Source organism: Gracilinanus agilis, chromosome 2, assembly GCF_016433145.1.
Source record: "Gracilinanus agilis isolate LMUSP501 chromosome 2, AgileGrace, whole genome shotgun sequence".
In the NCBI taxonomy this organism is placed as follows: Eukaryota; Metazoa; Chordata; class Mammalia; order Didelphimorphia; family Didelphidae; genus Gracilinanus; species Gracilinanus agilis.
This window is the reverse complement of record NC_058131.1, coordinates 286579255-286599708: the sequence shown is the minus strand read 5'-3', so window position 1 is coordinate 286599708 and position 20454 is coordinate 286579255.

Sequence of the window (20454 nt, the reverse complement as noted above, 5' to 3'; positions counted from 1 at the left end):
TCTGATTCTCAAAGTAGGGTCCAGGAAGGTCTCTAAGGATACATCTGGAAAGCTCCCCCCACAGCGTTCTCTTCTCTTCCTTGTTGTATGATAAGTGTCCAAAAGGAACACAGGCCAAGCTGATTTCTTCCATAACATTGTCAATAATAACAGATAACATTTATATGGCACCTACTATTCAGCAGTCACTGCCTAAGCACCTTACAAATATTATCTCATTTGTTCCTTATAACTACATTGGAAAGGAGGAACTATTATTACTATCCCCATTTTACAGTTGAGGAAATTGAGGCAGAGGTTAAGTGACTTCCCCAGAATCACACAGCTAGCAAGTATGTACATTTGGATTTGAACCCAGGTCCTGCTGATTCCAGGCCCACTGCTTTATCCACTATATCACCTATCTAGGTTCGAATCCTACTTTTGCCACATTTACTGGTAGTGGATCAGTCATATAGTCTCTCAATTCTCAAGTAATCCTTCAAGACTATAAGCTTCAGAGTAGGTACCAAATTGCATTTTTAAAAAACCCCCAAGGGAGAGGGAAAGAACACGAAATATGGGAATATGGGAAAATATTCAAAATTAAAATTAAAAAAAGAAAAGAAAACAAAAAACCCCAAACTCTTACTTTGTCTTAGTAAAGACACTAGAACAGAAGGGCAAGGGCTATGCATTGAAGTTAAGTGACTTGCCCAGGGTTAGGGCAATGATTAAGGCCAGATATGAATTCAGGTCCTCTGCTCTATCCACTGAGACACCTTGCTGTTCCCCAATCTGCATTTAGTAGAGGGACTTTCCTCCCCTGAGGTTCCTTCACTGAAAAAAATTCCAAGTAGTACTTTGGTGCAAAGGATGCAATTTAAAAAAATCAACACACTATTATGTATGTAATAGGAAAATATCTATATTTTTGTTTCTTATTTGGTTGGATAATTTTCCTTTTGACTCTCATAGGAAGTAAGATACTCCCCTTTGGTTTCTTAGACAGTGAGTGTTACCAGGCTGCCTACAGAGTCTGGTGAGTGCTTTGTGGCCAAGGTATATGGGACCAGATATAATTGGTATCTCTTGCCCAGTCAAAAAGTTCTAGAGAGCTGTCCTGGGAAATGGGTATTCATGAAGGTATTCCTGAGGATGGATGGGTGGTTCAGTGGATTGAGAGCCATACCTAGAGAAGGAGGTCCTGGGTTTGAATCTTGCTTCAGATACTTCCAAACTGTGTGATCCTTAACTCCCATTGCCTGGCCCTTACCACTCTTCTGCCTTGGAAATGCACAATATTGATTAAATGACAAAGGGTAATGGGTTTTTAATTTTTTTTAAAAAAGGTATTCCTATAGAGCAGCATTGGCAATGATGTGGCACGCATGCAGAGCTGGCACTCGGGGAGCTGCTTTGTTCCCCCTCTTCCCAGCTTGGAAAAGTTTTGCCAACAAGGCATAGAGGCTTGATGGCTGCTTGTCAGTGATAGGGCAGAAGGTATTTTCTGCCTCAGGTCAAGAGTTAGACTTTAAGAGTCCCTTCAGCTACTGAGATTCTATGATTCTGTGAAAAATGTTCTTTTTCTTTTCCTACTTCCTGCTCATCTTGGTGGCAGGTGTGTCTGGTCGAGGGTCCTCCCACACTGCAGGCAGGAAGATGTCAGCCTCAAAGAAGACCAAAAAGTCACTGGAGTCCATCAACTCAAGACTCTAGGTGGTTATTGAAAGTGGCAAATATATACTGAGCTACAAAGACACCCTGAAAATGATCAGACAAGGCGAAGCCAAACTGGCCACATCTTAGCCAACAACCATCCAGCTTTGAGGAAATCAGAGATTGAAAATTGCATCATGTTTGCCCAAAATGGGGTACGTCACAGTAGTGGCAGCAACATGTAATTGAGTACAGCTTGTGGGGAGTACTGCAGAGTATGTACCCTGGCTGGCATTGTTCCAGGCAATTCTGGTACTGTTAGAAGCATGCCAGAACAGACCGGTGGAAAGCAAACTGTCCAAAAGTATTTTTTAATAAACTCCCAAAGTTTGTATTAAAAAAGTTCTTTCTCCACCATTTAGTTGTGAAACCACTGATCAAGAAATCCAGGGTGTTTCATGGGCCACAGGTAGCCAATATGGTACAATGAAAAGATTGTGAAGTCAGAGAACCTGTTCTGATGCTGACTACCTGTGTGACTTTAGGTAAATCACTTCATCTCCCTATTCTTCAGTTTTCCCATCTATACCATGAGGGAATTGGATTAAATGGTCTTCAAAATCCTTGCTAACTCTTTTTTTTAAAACCCTTACCTTCCATTTTAGAATTAATACTGTGTATTGATTCTAAGGCAGAAGAGAGGTAAGGGCTAGGCAATAGGGGTCAAGTGACTTGCCCAGGGTCACACAGCTGGGAAGTGTCTGAGGCCAGATTTGAATCTAGGACCTCCCATCTCTAGGCCTGGCTCTCAATCCATTAAGTCACCCAGCTGCACTCCCCACCCCCCATGCTAACTCTTAAAGACAATCTCTTCCAGTTCAATGTCCAATGTCTTCTCCCATGTCCTATGTCTTGCTGCTGTCTCCTCCAATAACATGTCTTTCTAAGTGAAATCAGGATCAGATAAGCACCTAGGAAATTCTGAAAACATAAAAGAAGGCACAAAAGGAGGATGTAGAAAGGGAAAGAGATCATCTTTACCTCCCCTCTGCCTTTGTGTCTGGGAAATGGATATTATGCCCCCAGTAGGTATATCTGCCCAAGGGCTTTGTAAGGAACACTTGAGGGAATGATGTTCTTCATCCCTGCCAGCCTTCTTCTTGAGTCTAGCTGTGCCCTTGAGCTAGTAACTTTTTTTAAAAAACCCTTAACTTCTGTGTATTGGCTCCTAGGTGGAAGAGTGGTAAGGGTGGGCAATGGGGATCAATTGACTTGCCCAGGGTCACATAGCTGGGAAGTGTCTGAGGCCAGATTTGAACCTAGGACCTCCTGTCTCTAGGCCTGGCTTGCAATCCACTGAGCTACCCAGCTGTGCCCTTGAGCTAGTAACTTGATCACAACAGGGCAGAGATCCACTAGTTTGCCATAACTTTGGGGTGTCTAGGGCAGAAATCAGATGGGACCATCACCATCAGGTTTGGAAGCATGCAGCCAGGACAAGCTGACATTAAGACATTGCTGTTTCCTATTTAAATTTCTCTCTTCTCTCTCTTCTCATCAGCAAAGGCAAATGGTGGATCTTCACCACCTACAAGTGGGAAGACTCCCACGTGCATGTGTGCGCACACACACACACACACACACACACACACACACACACACAGATGAGATCTCATTGTCCTCTGAGAGAGACCCACTCACTCTGGCAGAACACCTGGACAAACACCACATTTTGTGGATGGGATATTGTACTCATTTTCAGCTGCTGACTAATTCTCAGGATTGTAGGCGTTAGAGAAGAGACTCTCCCTTGATGCCTTAATTATAATCATAATAGTATTAATAATAATGCCTCATGTGCTTTCCTTCCCCCCGCTTCTCTTGTTTGATCCTCACAGCATCCCTGTGAAGGAGAGCAGATACCATTATCCCGATTTGACAGATGGAAAAGCTGAATACAGAAGGGCTAAGAGACTTGCCCCAGAACACACAATTAATTAGGAACAGAGACAAGGATTGGAACTCAAGTCCTGGAATTATAGGATGTTAAAAATGGAAGAGATATTGGGGGTAGAAGGAGTGTCTAATTGAATACTCTCATTTGATAGACAAAAGGGGCAGAGAGCCTTTATTTAGTTCAAGGCACAGAGATGTCGAGCCTCTCGGCCAAGGTAATATGGTCCAAGGTCCTGTGTATGGCAGAACCAGGGCCAGGACCCAGGTGTCTTAACTGTGAGGCCAATGTTCTTTCCACCAGCCGGCAGAGGCAGCGACTGCTTCTCCATTTGTCAGGGGGACTAGGAGATCCAATAATCTAATTAATAAGTGGCTGAAGTGGAAGGACAGCCCCAAATTAGTTCTCCATCCACCCTGGTGACTTGGTTATTTGTGGGCTGCTGCTCCCTGGAAGGCTGGTGCTGAGTCCCCATTTGGCAAGCCCTCCTTGGGAATCAGGGTTCTATAAATTAACTGATTACTGATAAGCCCTAATTATAAATTAGGTCTTATTATCTGTAGCTTCTGAACTACACTGGATGAATTAAAACTCTAGGAGCAGAAATATTTCAATTAACCATATGAACCCGGGTAATTGCCTGCCTAGAAAATATCCTGATAGAATGTTCCCTGGGAGGACTATGGGCATATCAGAATGGGGCTAAAACATTCTCTGTGTGAAGAGGCATGAGGAACCCAGGACCCCCTCCAGCTGTTACTATTTCCCAAGGAACACTTCACTTACTCTTTCTCCCTGCAGCCCTGAAGAAATGTCTCCCAGGACCAGCTATGGGCCCAGGCTACTTGAGCAGTTTAGAGGGAGAAAAGGAAAGGAGTTTTTCAAGGTTGGTTCTAACTCCTTTTTGCCATCCATATCTAAAATTCATAGAGTGCTTAAAGATTTGCAAAAGGCTTTACGTATATTATCTCATTTGATCCTTAAAATAACCCTGGGAAGAATCAGGAGTGACCATCATTGCCAATTGAGAAAGCTGGAGTCCTGGGCTAAGCAGACAAGATGTGAGGTCTGGGTCACATAGGACCTTCTAGGCTGCCTTTCTTGCCACTCTGGCTCTGCCTTTTTATAGCTAGGGCTAACTTTGTAGGAGGTATCAAGACAGAAGACATCTATGGGACCCCACGGTTTGGGAGAGTGATATGGATGAGGAGCCATCAAAGGCAACGGAGAAGGAGTGGTTAGAAAAGTAGGAGGAAGACCAGGAGAGAGTGGTGTCACAAAAACCCAGCAAGGGAAGAGAATCTAGGAGCTAAAGCAAGGCACAGGGAAGACATAAGTAAAGACGGTGACTATGTGAGAACTAAGGGGTCAGAGATGTAAGATATGTCGTAGAGATAGAAACAGTAGGATTTGGTAACTGGTGGGGTGAGGGATGTGCCGGTGAGGAGCCAAGGATAATGCCAAGGTTACAAATGTAAGAGAATGAGAAGATGCTGTTTCCATTAACAAATAGGAAAGTTTGGAAGAGAGGACCGGTTGGGGAGAAAGGTAGTGAATTCAGTTTTGGATGTCGGGAATTTCAGATGTTTCCAAGGCATCTCGTTTGGAATGTTTACCAGGTCACTAGTGATATGGTGCTGAAATTCAGGGGAGAAACTGGGGCTAAATATTTAAATCTGGGGATCATTTATATAGAGATGAGAGGTAAACCCAAGCAAACTGATATTATTTAAAGTGTAGAGGGAGAAGAAAGAAAGGCTTAGGACAGAATCTTGTATGGGGTATGATGTGGATGATGAGCCCAAAAAAGGAAATGGAGAAGGGATGGGGAGATAATTAGGAGAACTAGGAGAGAAGAATGTCACCAAAACCCCAAAAGAAGAGAGTGCCCAAGAAGATCGGGTAGTTATCAGGGTCAAATGGAGCAAATAGGCTGAGAGGGATGAAGGCAGAGAAAAATCCATCAGATTTGGTAGTTGCATCATGAGTATCTTTGGACAGAGTAGTTTCAGTTAAGTGATGAGGCCAGAAATAAGATGGCAATGGGTTGAAGAGTAAATGAGAGGAGAGAAAATAAAGACATTGAGCATAGCTAGCTTTTTCTAGGAGTTTGTCTGAGAAACGGAAGATAGGGATAGAATGAAAACTTGGTAGGATTGGTACAGGCCTTGTGATGGTTTTTTAAGGGTGGGAAAAGCTTGGGTATGTCTGAAAGCTAGAAGCTTTCCCAGTAAAATCAGGAGTGAAACAAGGATATAGGAACAAGTAGATAGGGAGAGGTTTATGACAATATCCAGGAGGTAATAATTAAGGATGTGATCTGGTAGACAATATGAGAGGGTCAGGGATCAAGAGCACATGGGGAGGAGTTGGTCTTAGCAAAGAGAAGGATCACTTCTTTATCTGAGACAGGAGTAAAGGAAGGCAACTAGGTGGTGCAGTGGAGAGAGTCCCTAACCTGGAGTCAAGAAGACCTGAGGTCAAATCTGGCCTCAGATGCTTTGCTAGGTGACCTTAGGCAAGTCACTTAACCCCAGGTCTCGGTCACATAGGACCTTCTAGATGGCCTTTCTTGCCTCTCTGGCTTTGGCTTCTTATAGCTAAGGCTATAAGACTTCATCTGTCAAATAAGTTGGAGAAGGAAATGGTAAACCACTCCAGTATCTTTGTAAAGAACAACAAGAAAAAGTAAAGGAGGAGAAGAATGGGAAAGTGAGATGAGGGTTGGTAAAGGTAGAGCTCATGTTGAATGATTTCAGTTTTCTCAATAAATTCAGAGGCAAGATCTTACCAAGAAAGTAAAGAAGGGGAAAGACAAGCATGGAAGGTTTGAAGTGAGAAGAGAAGGTTTTGAAAAGCTTTTGTGGGAAGCAAGACAGGGAAATCAATTAGGAAGGGATTCAAGGACTGCCTTGCTCTGAAGAGGGCCCCCTGGAGGTTAGAGAACATGAATTTGCAATGTACTCAGTCAGCATGGTGGTGGCATTACCTCCAGCTCTGTATGGAATCCCATAAGCAGTAGCAAAAGAGGCAGATGGTGGGAGCAGTAGAAGGATGAAGTTTGGCAAGAGATGAGCAGTGATAGGCCAAGGGATGTGAGAGCAGAGTACAGCGTAGAGTTGAAATAGCTCACTACAGGGTCAAGTGTGGAAAGGAAAGAAACTGAATTCAGAATAATGGTAATAGCCTGAGAAAGTTCTGAGGGGGCAGAAGCAAGGCTATGCTGGAATAAGGTCATATTGGCCCAACAGAACCAACCGCTGAATTTTCAGTGTGAACGTTTACACGTCAGAAACCGGCAAACATTATAAATCAGGACTTGATTTAAAGTTTTATTGATTGTCTAAACTTAGGAAACTGATAAGGGGCAGCTAGGTGGCTCAGGAGAAAGAGAGCCAGGTCCAGAGAAGAGAGAGCTTGGGTTCAAATGTGGCCTCCTGGGCAAGTCACTTGATCCTGACTGCCCAGTCCCTACCACGTTTCTGCCTTGGAACCCATACTTTATATTGATTCTAAGATGGAAGGTAAGGGGTTAAAAAAAAAGCGATGGAGAAAATGTTAATAATGCAGATTAAGACTTAAACATGTGTAGTAGCTATTTTATTTAGCTATCTATTTATTTTTTAAGAGGACTGGTTGTTAACAACTAGTCCTCTTAAAAAATAAATAGATAGCTAAATAAATAAATAAACAAACTAGCAAATGAATGAATGAATGTATATATATATATATGCTGTCTCCCTCTGCAAAATGCACTTTGGGAGGGAGTATTTCACTTTTGTCTTTGTATCTCCGGTGCCTGGGACAAGATTAGCCGGCACCCAGTAGGCCTTTAGCAAACCTTCGCTGATGAATGGATAGCTCTCCTACAATTTGGTGAGATCCCCCTGGCAGCTGATCGCTCAGTTAGAACAGAAAGTTCCCAGCAAGGCCTTGGGAGCAGTCTCCTTGGTCTGCAAGAACAGAAAAGGAAAGGGAACAAGGGTACGACTTTTGAGAGCTGAAGGAGACTAGTTTCCTCTTATTTGCTAGTGCAACCAAACATTTAATTATAAAAGCTTCTCAAAGGCAGTAGATGTTAAAATTAAGATGAATACACTCGTTTTGGCCAATACCATGAACCGCTATTACTCTGAAAGTCCCAATTCATTCTCTGTATATTGTAACGGAACATTAACACCCGCATAACGACCTCGGAACCTGCTGAGAATGCACAATGAGGACACCACGGAGGCTTCTCTCAGGCTCACAAAAAAAGAGCGAGGCACCCTCGGAAAAGCGTGTCTCCAACAGAAACATTGACAGACCTTTAATTACAATAACACACCATGTGTCAACGCCATACTACAGCTCAATTTATGGGCAAAGCCAGACTCCGGCCTCGGAGGGAGAAGGAAAGCCTGCGTTGGGCCGGAGGCCAGGGCTGCCTCCTTGCCTGCTGGTTCCGTGGCCCTGCATCTCTGGCTCACCTAGAGTGTACGATGTAAAGGGCGTCCCTTCGGAAGGAGGGCCAGCCAGCCAGCCCTCTCTTGGGGAAGGATGAGGGATTCTTTTCACGGCTGGTCCTAGACGATGGCCATTGCCTTGGATGCCAGGGGCCTGGTTCCATTCCTAGAGTGTGTCGGAGAAGGGATTCTGAAACATCCCAGGATTTTGAGTTAGAATGAGACCGTGGCACAGGGGTGTGCGGGAGTCAGCTCCATCCAGCGCTGTTAAATTTTTATTGTGAAGATTTACACCTCAGAAATGGGTAAATGCTATAAATCAGAGCTTGATTTATTGTTTTGTTGATTGTCCAGATTTAAGAAAGTGATGGAGAAAACGCTAATAATACAGATTAAACGTAATAGTATGTTGGTGGGAGGTGGGGTGGGGGTGGGGGGACGACTCAGTGGCTCAAGAACCAGACCTAGAGATGGGAAGTCCTGGGTTCACATTCGACCTCAGACACTTACTAGTTGTGTGACCCTGGGCAAGTCACTTGACCCCCATTGCCTAGCCCTTACTGCTCTTCTGTCTTGGAACCAAAACACAAGATGAGTGTATTAAAAAAAAATAGTGTGTTGTGTATACACGTGTTTTTTTTTTGTTTTGTTTTGTTTTTTTGTCCAAAGAACTGGTTATTAAACACTTAATGGCATACCGCTATGGAGAAAGTCATCTCATCCAAATCTTTTATTTTAGAAACAAAGAAACTGAGGCCTAAACAGGGAAGGTGCCTGGCCCAGGGTGCAGAGGCTTTAAGTGTTAGAGCTGGAATTGTACCCCAACTCCTCTGACCTCAAATCCTGTTTTCTTTTATTACAGCACATGAGACTTGCTTGTCAGCCATGGAAAGATAGTCCACCTGCCTAGCTGGGTAGCTCTTTCCAAAGGTGCATTTGTATGGTGCTTTATACTTTTCAAAGTGCTTCACGTTCAAGATCTTATTTAATCCTTAAAATAAGTACACCCAAGGTAGATAAGACAGAGACAATAATGATGATAGCTAACATTTATGTAATGAATTTTTTCTTTTTTTAACCCTTACCTCCATTTTAGAATCAATGTTGTGTGTTGGCTCCAAGGCAGAAGGATGGTAAGAGCTAGGCAATGGGGGTTAAGTGACTTGCCCAGGATCACACAGCCAAGAAGTACCTGAGGTCAAATTTGAATGTAGGACCTCCTATCTGTGGGCCTGACTCTCAATCCACTGAACCACCCAGCTGCTCCCTCTACAGTGTTTTAGGGTTTGTAAAACCTAGTTATATATATATATAGAGAGAGAGAGAGATAGATAGATAGATAGATAAAGATATATAGATATAGATTTATATATAATATATATTTACATATATTAGATAGAAAATCTCTTTACGTGTAAAGAGATTTTATATAAAATTTATATAAAATCTTTATATATGTGTGTGTGTATGTGTGTATGTATATATATAAAATCTCAGGTATCATTATACCCATCATGCAGATGATGAACCTGAAGCCCAGAGAGATTTTTTTTCAGGGTCACAGTGAATTGTTGGCATAACTAGGATTCAAGTTGGAAAGAATAGTGAAATCACCTAATTCAGTGATTCCCAAAGTGGGTGCCACTGCCCCCTGGTGGGTGCTGCAGCGATCTAGGGAGGCGGTGATGGCCACAGGTGCATTTGGGGGCGATGAATAACTGTAAGGGGGTGGTGATAGTATGTGTCAGGGGGCGCTACGTAATATTTTTTCTGGAAAGGGGGCGGTAGGCCAAAAAAGTTTGGGAAACACTGACCTAATTCAATCCCCACATTTTGCAGATGAAGACACCTAGGCAAAGGGTCATTTTTGTGACTTTCCCAAGGAAAATTGAATTTAGTTTAGCCTTCTGTGGGTAGAACTCTTTCATTTGATGTGTTTGCCTCCCTAGCACTCTGAGTCTTCTTCTCGTCCAGGACAAAACTTCCACCTGTGGCCTTTATTTATTCCCATGAATATTCTTTCTTTCTCTTTCCTTTTTACTGATCCCTGGCCTATCTGCAAACATGACCAAGTCTTTCTCATTCTTAAAAGAAACCCTTTATTTAACTCTGTCATCCCTTCTTTCTTTCACTGCCAAACCCCTAAAAGAGTTCTATTTGGATACCTCTACTTTTCTCACGGGGGCAGCTAGGTGGCACAGTGAATAGAGTGCAGGGCCTGGAGTCAGGAAGACTTAGCTTCCTGAGTTCAAATCTGGCCTCAGACACTGACTAGCTGTGTAACTCTGGGGCAAATCACTTTACTCCATTTGCCTCTTTTTCCTCATCTATAAAATGAGCTGGAGAAGGAAGTGACAAACCATTCCAATATCTTTGCCAAAAAAAAATCCCAAATGGACCTTTTGAAAAGTGGAACAGGATTGAACAATAACACCAGCTTCCTAACTACCTTTACAATTAGGCTTCTAATCTCTCCTCTGAATTTCCCTATTTTTGTCACGGGCTCTGTCATTCTCTTAGCCACCCAAGCTTATAATTTCAGAGCCATCTTTGACTTTTTCTATCCTCATATTCCATGATTTGCCAAGTTAATTTTACTCTCATTGCATCTCTCCTTCTTGCGTTCTTCTCTGCTCTCAGATGGTCCTGATTCTCTTCATACTCCTATCACCTCTTGCCTAGACTTTTATAAAAGCCTCCTAATTGGTCTTCCTGATTCCATTTTGTTCCCTCCCTTAACCATCCTCCCCACAGCTGTCAAAATAATATTACTAAGGCACAGTTGTGATCATATCACTCCTCTGCTTCAGTGATTTTCTATTGTCTCTAAGATAAAATAGTTTGGCATTCAAAGTCTTCCACAATCTCTCTCCAAACTCTTTTTCTCTCTTTAAAATTTACATTTGCCTAGCACTGTAAGGTTCACAAAGCACTTTCCTCCTAACAGTCTTATAAGGTAGGAATTGTGAGGATTATTATCCTTGTTTTACAAGTGAGGAAACAGAGCAACTGACAGGTTAAATAACTTGCCTGTCACATAGCTAGAAAGAGTTTGAGACTAGAGAAGAATCCAGACCTTCTGATTCTAAGCTGAGGACTCTATCCATTATGCCACATTCACTGTGTCGTATTTCTCACTATGACATTCTGCTTCTTCAAAGCTTTCTTGCTTTAGACTACATTTGTCTCCTTCATGCACTCAATATTCCATCTCTTACTTCCACACATTTGCATGGGTTTCCCCCCAAACTAGCACTTTTCTTTTTCCACATTCTACATTTCAGAAGCTTTGTCTTCCTTCAAGGACCATTTTAGATGCCACCTCTTCTGAGAAGCCTTCTCAGATGCCCCTGGTTGTCGGTGTTCTCTCCTTCCTAAAAGTACCTTGCATAGATTTTTCTATGTACAAGTCGTATGTCTGAAGTACAATATAAGCTCATCTTGAAGGCAAGGACTGTTTCATTTTTATCTTTGTGACCTAGAACAATTTCTCAAACAATTTTTATGAGCATATGATTTCTTTGGTCTTCATAGAGAAGTTCCAATGGAGAAACTCCCTTTAACGATGCAGTATTGTAATTGTTCTTCAATTTTGAGTCTTGGAGGTGAGAGATGAAGAAGCCAGGCCTTCTTCTCTCCAGGGCCAAATCTCTACCTACTATGCCATACTTGCTTTTTAAATGTTTCTTAAATTAAATTGAATGTATCTTATACCAACTACAGGAGTAGTATCTTCATGACATACGACTTGCAACCTGTCATTTCCCCGCTCAAAAACCCTTGATGGCTTTCTATTCCAAGCAAATATTAACTCCTTGCCTGGCTTTCAAGGCCTTGTGTGGTTAGTCTCCACTTTTGTCTTAAACCTAAGCCCTTTCCTCTATATGGCCTTTTCTCAGATATCACAGATATCCACTTGCACACGGTAGGGTGGTGGTATCAGGAATAAGCATTTATTAAGCCCCTACTATGTGCTAGGTGTCGTGCCAAACTCTTTAAAAATATTACTCAGGGGGGCAGCTGGGTAGCTCAGTGGATTGAGAATCAGGCCTAGAGACCTAGGTCCTGGGTTCAAATCCGACCTCAGACACTTCCCAGCTGTGTGACCCTGGGCAAGTCACTTGACCCCCATTGCCCACCCTTACCACTCTTCCACCAAGGAGCCAATACAAAGAAGTTAAGGGTTTAAAAAATAAAAAAAATAAAAAATAAGAAATAAATAAAAATATTACTCAGAGGTCACATAGGGAGTTGGCAAGAGAGCTAACATTAGAATCCAGATCATACTCCTCTACTGTCAATCAATTGAGAAATTAATATTTGTTAAGTACCTACTATGTGCTTGGGGATACAAAGAGAGGCAATATGCCCTGCTTTCAAAGGGCTCATATTCTAATGGAGTATCAACATGTAGATAAATATAACAAAATAAGATATACACAGGATCATCTGGAGCTAATATCTGAGGGAAGACACAAACATTAGGGAGATGGGAGAAAAGCTTCTTGTAGGAGGTAGGATTTTAGCTGGGACTTGAAGAATGCCAGGGAAGCCAGGAGATTGAAATGAGGAGAGAGAGAGGTGGAGAACAGGGAAAACACTCAAAGTTGGGAGATATAGTCTGGTGTTGGAAGAGTAACAAAATTGCCAATGCCACCGGATCATAAAGTACATGGAAGGGAATAGAGGTAAGGGAGGGGTCAGGTTATGAAGGGTTTTAAACACCAAACAGCAGATTTTATTCTTGATCTTGGAGGGGATGGGGAGTCACTAGAGTTTATCAAATAGGGACATGATATGGTCATCATATTACTTTATCATATAGTTTTCTTTCCTTCAATTTTTAAAAGGTCCTCTGTCACAATTTCATAACCACACAAACATATGAATGGTGTGATTTTTTTAAAGAAAAAGATCTCATATCTGTATAGTTTACTTTTTAAATAACTCTTAACTTCTGTCTTAGCATCATTTTTTTAAACTTTTCCCTTTTGTCTTAGAATTGGTTCTAAGGCAGAAGAGCAGTAAGAGCTAAGCAACGGGGGTTAAAGTGACTTCCCCAGGGTCACATAGCTAGGAAGTGCTTGAGCTCAAATCTGAACCCAAGACGCCGGTCTCTAGTCTTGACTTTCTATTTACTGAGCCACCTAGCTGCCCCTTCTAATTCTAAGATGGAAGAATAGCAAGGGCTGGGTAATTGGGTTTAAGTATCTTGCCCAGAGTCACACAGCTAGGAAGTGTCTGAAGCCAAATTTGAACCCAGGTCTTCCCAACACCAGATCTAGCACTCTTACCTACTATGCTACATAGCTGCCCTTTGTAGATTATATTACAAAAAAAGTCAGACATCCAACAGTCAGTTCAATTAATCTGTTAGTTTCTTGTTGTCCAAGAAGTAGAGCATTGGCCCAACTGGAGAATGGACCAGAATGTGACAATCTGAAAAAATCTTTTATTATGCTATTGAAGACACCCAGACCTAAACTGACTGCATTTAGAAAGCCCTTTAACACAATCTTTAGGCATTTAAGAAAACCAATCTCTCCTCTCCCTATCCAAATTGTGTATTTTTCCTTCATCCCAAATCAAACAAAATTTATTGCTAGTTCTAGGAGTATGTTAGCATATATTTAACAACCAGGTCTCCAAAAATAAAGCATATGCCTAATATACCTTCAAGTTTAATCTGAATTATTAATATTTTCTCATTTTCTTGTCTTGACAATCACCCAAATAATAAATAATCCCTGATTTGTAGCATTACACTGAAAATGTAATAATCAGGTGACACAAAGCTGATTTGAACTGGCTTCAGCATATTTCTGATTGGTACCTTTCCTGAATGATTTATCACATAAGGCCTGACGTGATAGGTATTTGCCTAAATGTTTTCTGTCTTCTCCTAGATGGTAAACCTTTAAGGTCTAATGCTTTAAAAAACAACTCAAAGGAACAAAAATCATCCTTCCTTCTTTAAGGGCAGAGGCCATACAGCAATATGTTTTCATACTTAATATATCCTATACTCTTTTTTTTTGTCTTTCTTTTATTTTTTTCTCAATTACATGTAGAAATGATTTTTTAAGAATTGTTTTCTGACCTTTTGCCATCTAAATTCTCTCCCTCCTTTACCTGCTTCCCAGATGGTAAACAATCTGATACAGATTATTCCAGTGTCGTCATGTAATACACATTTCCACATTCCTCATATTGTGAAAGAAAACATATTGCACAAGGAAGAAAGAATTCATGAAGGAAATAAGGTGAGAAATGATATGGTTCAATCTGCATTCACATTCTGTCGGTTCCTTCTCTGGCAGTGGATAGCATTTTTCATCAGGAGTCCCGTGGGGTTGTCTTGTATCCTTGAATTGCTAATTATAGTTTATAATTCTTCACAGTTGATCATTGTACAGTATTTCTGTTACTGTATACAATGTCCTCTTGATTCTGCTCACTTCACTTTGCATCAGTTCATTCAAATACTTCCAGATTTTCCTGAAATCATTCTGTTTGTCATTTCTTACAGTGCAGTAGTATTCCATTACAATCAAATACCACAACTTATTCAGTCATTCCTCAATTGGTGAATATCCTCTGAGTTTCCAATTTTTTGCAGCCACAAAAGAGCTGCTATAAATGTTTTTGTAAAATAGGGAAAGGTCTTTCCCCCCTGTCTTTGATCTCTTTGGGATAGAGATCTAGTAGTGGTATTGTTGAGTCAAAGCATATGCACTTTTATGCCTTTTTGCATTTGGTTCCAGATTACTCTCCACAATGGCTGTGTCAGTCCATAGCTTTATGAACAATATATTGATGCTCCAGTTTTCCCACATTCCCTTCAGTATTCATAATTTTCCTTTTGGGTCATATTAGCCAATCTGAGAGATGAGAGGTGGGTATTGTAGAATAGTTCTAGTTTGCATTTCTCTAAACAGTACTGATTTGGAACTTTTTCCATATGACTAGAGATGGTTTTGATTTCTTTACCTGAAAACTGCCCGTTCATATCCTTTGACCATTTATCAATTGGGGAATGACTTTTATTCTTATAAAATTGCCTCAGTTATCTATATATTTGAGAAATGAGGCCTTAGTCAGAGATACATATTATAAAAATTTTCCCTAATCTTGGGTACATTGGTTTTATTAATATAAAATCTTTTCTATTTAATGTAATCAAAACTATCCATTTTACTTCTCATGTTCTCTACAACTTATTGGTCATAGATTCTTGCCTTCTCCATAGGTCTAACAGATAAACTATTCTTTGTTCCCCTAATTCGCTTAGGATATCACCCTTTATTTTAGTTCATGTGTCTATTTTGATTTTAACTTCATATATGGTGTCAGATGTCGGTCCATGCCTAGTTTCTGCCATATTGTTCTCCTAGCAGTTTTTGTCAAATAGTGAGTTTTTCTCCCCAAAGCTTAGATCTTTAAGTTTATCAAATACTAAGTTATTATGGCCGTTTACCACTATGTGTTGATTACCTAATCTATTTCATTGATCCACTACTCTATTGTCTTATCCAGTACCAGATGGTTTAGATGATTATTGTTTTAGAGTGGAGTTTAAGATCTGGTATGGTGAGGCCTCTATCCTTCATTTTTTTTTTCATTAAATCCCTTGACATTCTTGACCTTTTGTTCTTCCACCTGAATTCTGTATTATTTTTTCTAGCCCTATGAAATAACTTTTGGGTAGTTTGATTGATATGATACTGAATAGTTAAATTAATTCAGGCAGAATAGATATTTTTATTATATTGGCTTGGCCTACCCATGAGCAATTAATGCAGGGGTCGGCAACATATGGCTCTTTCTGCAGGAGCCATAAAGTCCATTTTTTTTCAGGCACTGTTACAGGAGCGCACTGTGAGCACTGTACGGCTCTCACGAAATTACATTTTAAAAAATGTGGCGTTTATGGCTCTCACAGCCAAAAAGGTTGCCGACCCCTGAATTAATGTTTTTATCTTATGCTTTTTTATAGGAAAGAACAGGCATATTTGGGAGACATTACAGATTTGGTTCCAGACTACTGCAAAAGGAATAATGCAATAAAGCAAGTCACAAATTTTTTTTGTTTCCCATTGCATATAAAAATTATGTTTACACTATACACTAATTTAATAAGTATATGGTTTTTATCTAAAATAGTATATTAATTAAAAATACTTTATTGCTAAAAATTGCTAACCATCATCTGAGCCTTCAGCAAGTTGTAATCTTTGCTGCAATGTTAATGACTGCTAACTGGTCAGGGTAATGGTTGCTGAAGGTTGGAGTGACTAGCAATTAAAAAAAAATTAAGACAAAAAAAAGTTTACCTCATTAATTGATTCTTTCTTCCATTTGACCACTTAGAGACCATTGTAGGATTATTACTTGGTCTAATTTCTGTATTATTACAACCCAGGGCATAGGGAGACTGAGGAGAGGGAGAGAGATGGCTAGTGGGTAAAGCAGTCAGAATACATACATTTATTGATTTCACTGTCCTATATGAATGTGATGGTGCCTCAAAACAATTATAATAGTAACATCAAAGATCACTGGTCACAGATCACTATAACAGATATCAAAATAATGAAGACGTTTGAAATATTGTGAGAATTACCAAAATGTGACATAGAAATATGATGTGAACACATGCTGTTGGAAAAATAGAAGTGACAGACTTGCTCAACACAGGGTTGCCAGAAACCCTTCGATTTGCTAAAAGTGCAATAGAATGAAAAATGTCTGTTCAATAGGCTTGAGATTAGGAGACTTGGGCTCAGATCCTTAGTCTTGCAGTGCCCAGTCCTTTCCTCCCCCCTCCAGTTGTATCTTAATGAATTGGACACTTGGGTCCTTTCTCAAGTTGAATTGCCAAGTATTCAAACTCTATTGCAGAGAGTATAACCCTAATGGACTGTTGTTCAAATACCAAATATATGTTTGCCCAAAAATCTATCTAGGAAATCTGGCCTCAGACACTTCCCAGCTGTGTGACCCTGGGCAAGTCACTTTGACCCCCATTGCCCACCCTTACCGCTCTTCCACCTAGGAGACAATACACAGAAGTTAAGGGTTTAAAAATAAAATTTAAAAAAATCTATCTAGGAGCAGTTGAGTAGATGGAGAGCCAGGCCCAGAGATGCAAGGTCCTGGGTTCAAATGTGGTCTCAGACACTCTCTAGCTGTGTGACCCTGGGCAAGTCACTTGACCCCCATTGCCTAGCCCTTACCATTCTTCTGCCTTGGAGCCAATACACAGGATTGACTCCAAGATGGAAGGTAAGAGTTTTTTTTTTTAACCTATCTATATCAAATACCAGCTTCCCTGGGCTTTTTGGATAAGCAAATAAAAAATTGGTTCACGAAAGGCCATAAAACCATTCGCCTCATAGACGGAAAGGCTTTCAAAGGGACATCTAGTCTAGCCCTTTCCTTCAGGCAGGTCAGAAGGGCCCTTTCTACAGATGAGGGACCCGAGTCCTAGAAGGACAAAGTGCTTTGTAGCTAGTTAGTATCGGTGTAGACAGTAGAGCCCAGATTTCCTACCCTTTAGTATAATGCTCTTTCACTACACAACTGGGTCTTCCAAAGTCAAAGGGATCATATAAGTGATCCTTTAATTGTGGAAGTTTTTCATTTGGGGTTTTGTGTTTTTATATGTGTATTCTCTTACAACAATGAATAATATGGACCTGTGTTTTGCATGATAATACATGTATAACCCAGGAAAAAAAGTGATTTTCCAAAAAGGAAAAAAAAAAATCTCAGTGATCATCTCTGGAATAATGTTGTACTGGTGAAACCATACTCCGGAGAATTACAAGAGGAGAGTTTCATCTATCCGAGGTATCTGGTGAAGAAGGCAGAAAGGAACGTTCTGGGCTGGGCTGTAGGAGGGAGACCCTTAACAGAATCCTGGTCAGAAAATGTCGCAGGGACCACTGACCCTGTTCAACATCGCCAGGAGATTCCCCGGCAGCCCAGCAGACCTTGGAACGTTCGACAGAACTTCACAGAACACGGGACAAGGGCCAGGCGACCATCCATAACATCTATGTGCCTCACTTCTGGAGAGGCATCAGGGCTGAGTACAAAATTGGCTCCCGCCTGTGACACTTCATCTACTCATTCCACTCCTTTATAATATATGACTTTTCCTATGACTTTTTAAAACAATGAAAAAGTAAAATTAGAGTGCACAAGTGTAAGGAGAAAGATGAATGATCTGAATTGATAAATTTGATTTATAATTCATTTCTGACTGAATAAATGGGAGACTGTTGACATTACCTGGGATAGGCTGAATACAAATTCATTTTTATTCCCGGGGAATTTGGCAAATGAAAGAGTTTAGAAACCACCAGAATCACTGAAGCCGATTTAAACCTTTTCACATTTCTAAACAAATATATTTACAATAACTCATCTGATGGGAGAGCAGCATCGAGTTACCTTTAGACAAGGAGATTCTTGTGAGTCATAGTTTTCCCTGAATGCTCTAAGCCAGACTTTTAACCTTGAGTACTGAAATGGGATTTCCAAGGAGGAATATGAAATTTAATTTTTGAAAATACAGCTCCCTCCATGTTTTTTCTTATTACAGTTCTTAAGTAAACTGTACTGGCTGAAATCTTGGGACAAGAGCGCTGTTAGCTACTCTAGGCCAACAGGCAAGTAACTAATTTGACAGTTTGTTTTTTCTGAATGGAAAAAAAATTTACCCCATGATTCAGGCAGTAAAGATATAACTGCTAGTATATATTGCCCACTTAATGTCCACCATTTAGCCAGAAAACTTTACTCGGTGCCTGGGAACCTGCAGATGTGGCTGCTGCTGTCACATAGTTCAGCTAAATGGCCATCACTAACCAAAAAGCTAGTATTTTGTGCGTAGGTTGACACTTTTATTCTCCTCCCAATCAGCATTTACCTGATGGCTCCTGTCTGCAATAAGAGCTCTGAGCACATGAAGTCATCCTAAGGTCAGTGTTGCCTCAGAAACAGGAAGTCCGGCTCTCATAAGCATTCAGGGACAAGTAGGTTGTCTAGGCAGGGCTAATGCCTTCTTTTTCTTTTTTTTTAGACTCTTACCTTCCATCTTAGAAACAATACTGTGTATTAGTTCTAAAGCAGAAAAGGGGTAAGGGTAGGTAATGGGAGTTAAGTGACTTGCCCAGGGTCACTCAGCTAGGAAGTGTCTAAGGCCACATTTGAACCCAGGATGTACTGTCTCTGGGCTTGGGCTCAATCCACTAAGCCAACCTGCTGCCCCCACTAATGAGTTATTGCTCCAGGTTGTGGTCACATAGAAAGCACAGGTAACTCCAGCACTTATAATTATAGCTCAGGCAATTAAAGCTCATGCAAGAGAGTTGGAATCTCACCCTCCTGCTTCTGTCACCCAGTTCTTAAAAGGTGCAGAAATCACTGTTGTCTTTATCTCCATTCAGAAATAAGTGATCTAGAGGGCAGCTGGGAGGTTCAGGGGATTGAGAGCCAGGCCTAGAGACAGGAGTCCTGGGTTCAAATCTGGCCTCAGACACTTCCTAGCTGGGTGACCTCTGGGCAAGTCACTTAACCCCCATTGCCCACCCTTACCATTCTTCTGCCTTGGAATCAATACTATGTATTGATTCTGAGATGGAAGGTAAGGGTTTAAAAAAAAAAAAGAAATAGATGATCTAAAAGAATGTCAGTGGGGGCAACTAAGTGACTCAGCAGATAGAGAGCCAGGCCTAGAGATGGGAGGTCCTGGGTTCAAAACTGACATCAGACTCTTCCTATCTGTGTGACCCTGGGCAAGTCACTTAACCTCAATTGCCTAGACCTTACTGCTCTTCTGCCTTGGAATTGTTACTTAGTATTGGTTCTAATAAGAGTAAGAGATTTTAAAAAAAGGTAAAAGTTTATTAGACATTTATTAATATTCGTTTTTAATCTGTTTTCATACTTTATGCCCCTACTTTCCCCTTCAACCCCCGCTCTCCCCCCACCCATGGCCAACGCACATTTCCACTGGTTGTAACATGTGTCCTTGTTCAGGGTCTATTTCCCATTCATGTCCGCCTCAGCCCATGCATTCAAGCCATTGTTTATCTTATATGTTTCCTCTCCTACAGTCCTTCCTCTGAATGTGGGTAGCATCTTTACCATAAATCCCTCAGAGCTGTCTTGTGTCATTGCATTGCTGCTGGTACAGAAGTCCATTACATTCGATTTTACCACAGTATATCAGTCTCTGTGTACAATGTTCTTCTGGCTCTGCTCCTTTCGCTCTGCATCAGTTCCCGGAGGTCTCTCCAGTTCGCCTGGAACTTCTCCAGTTTATTATTCCTTTGAGCACAATAGTATTCCATCACCCGCATATACCACAGTTTGTTCAGCCATTCCCCAATTGAAGGACATACCCTC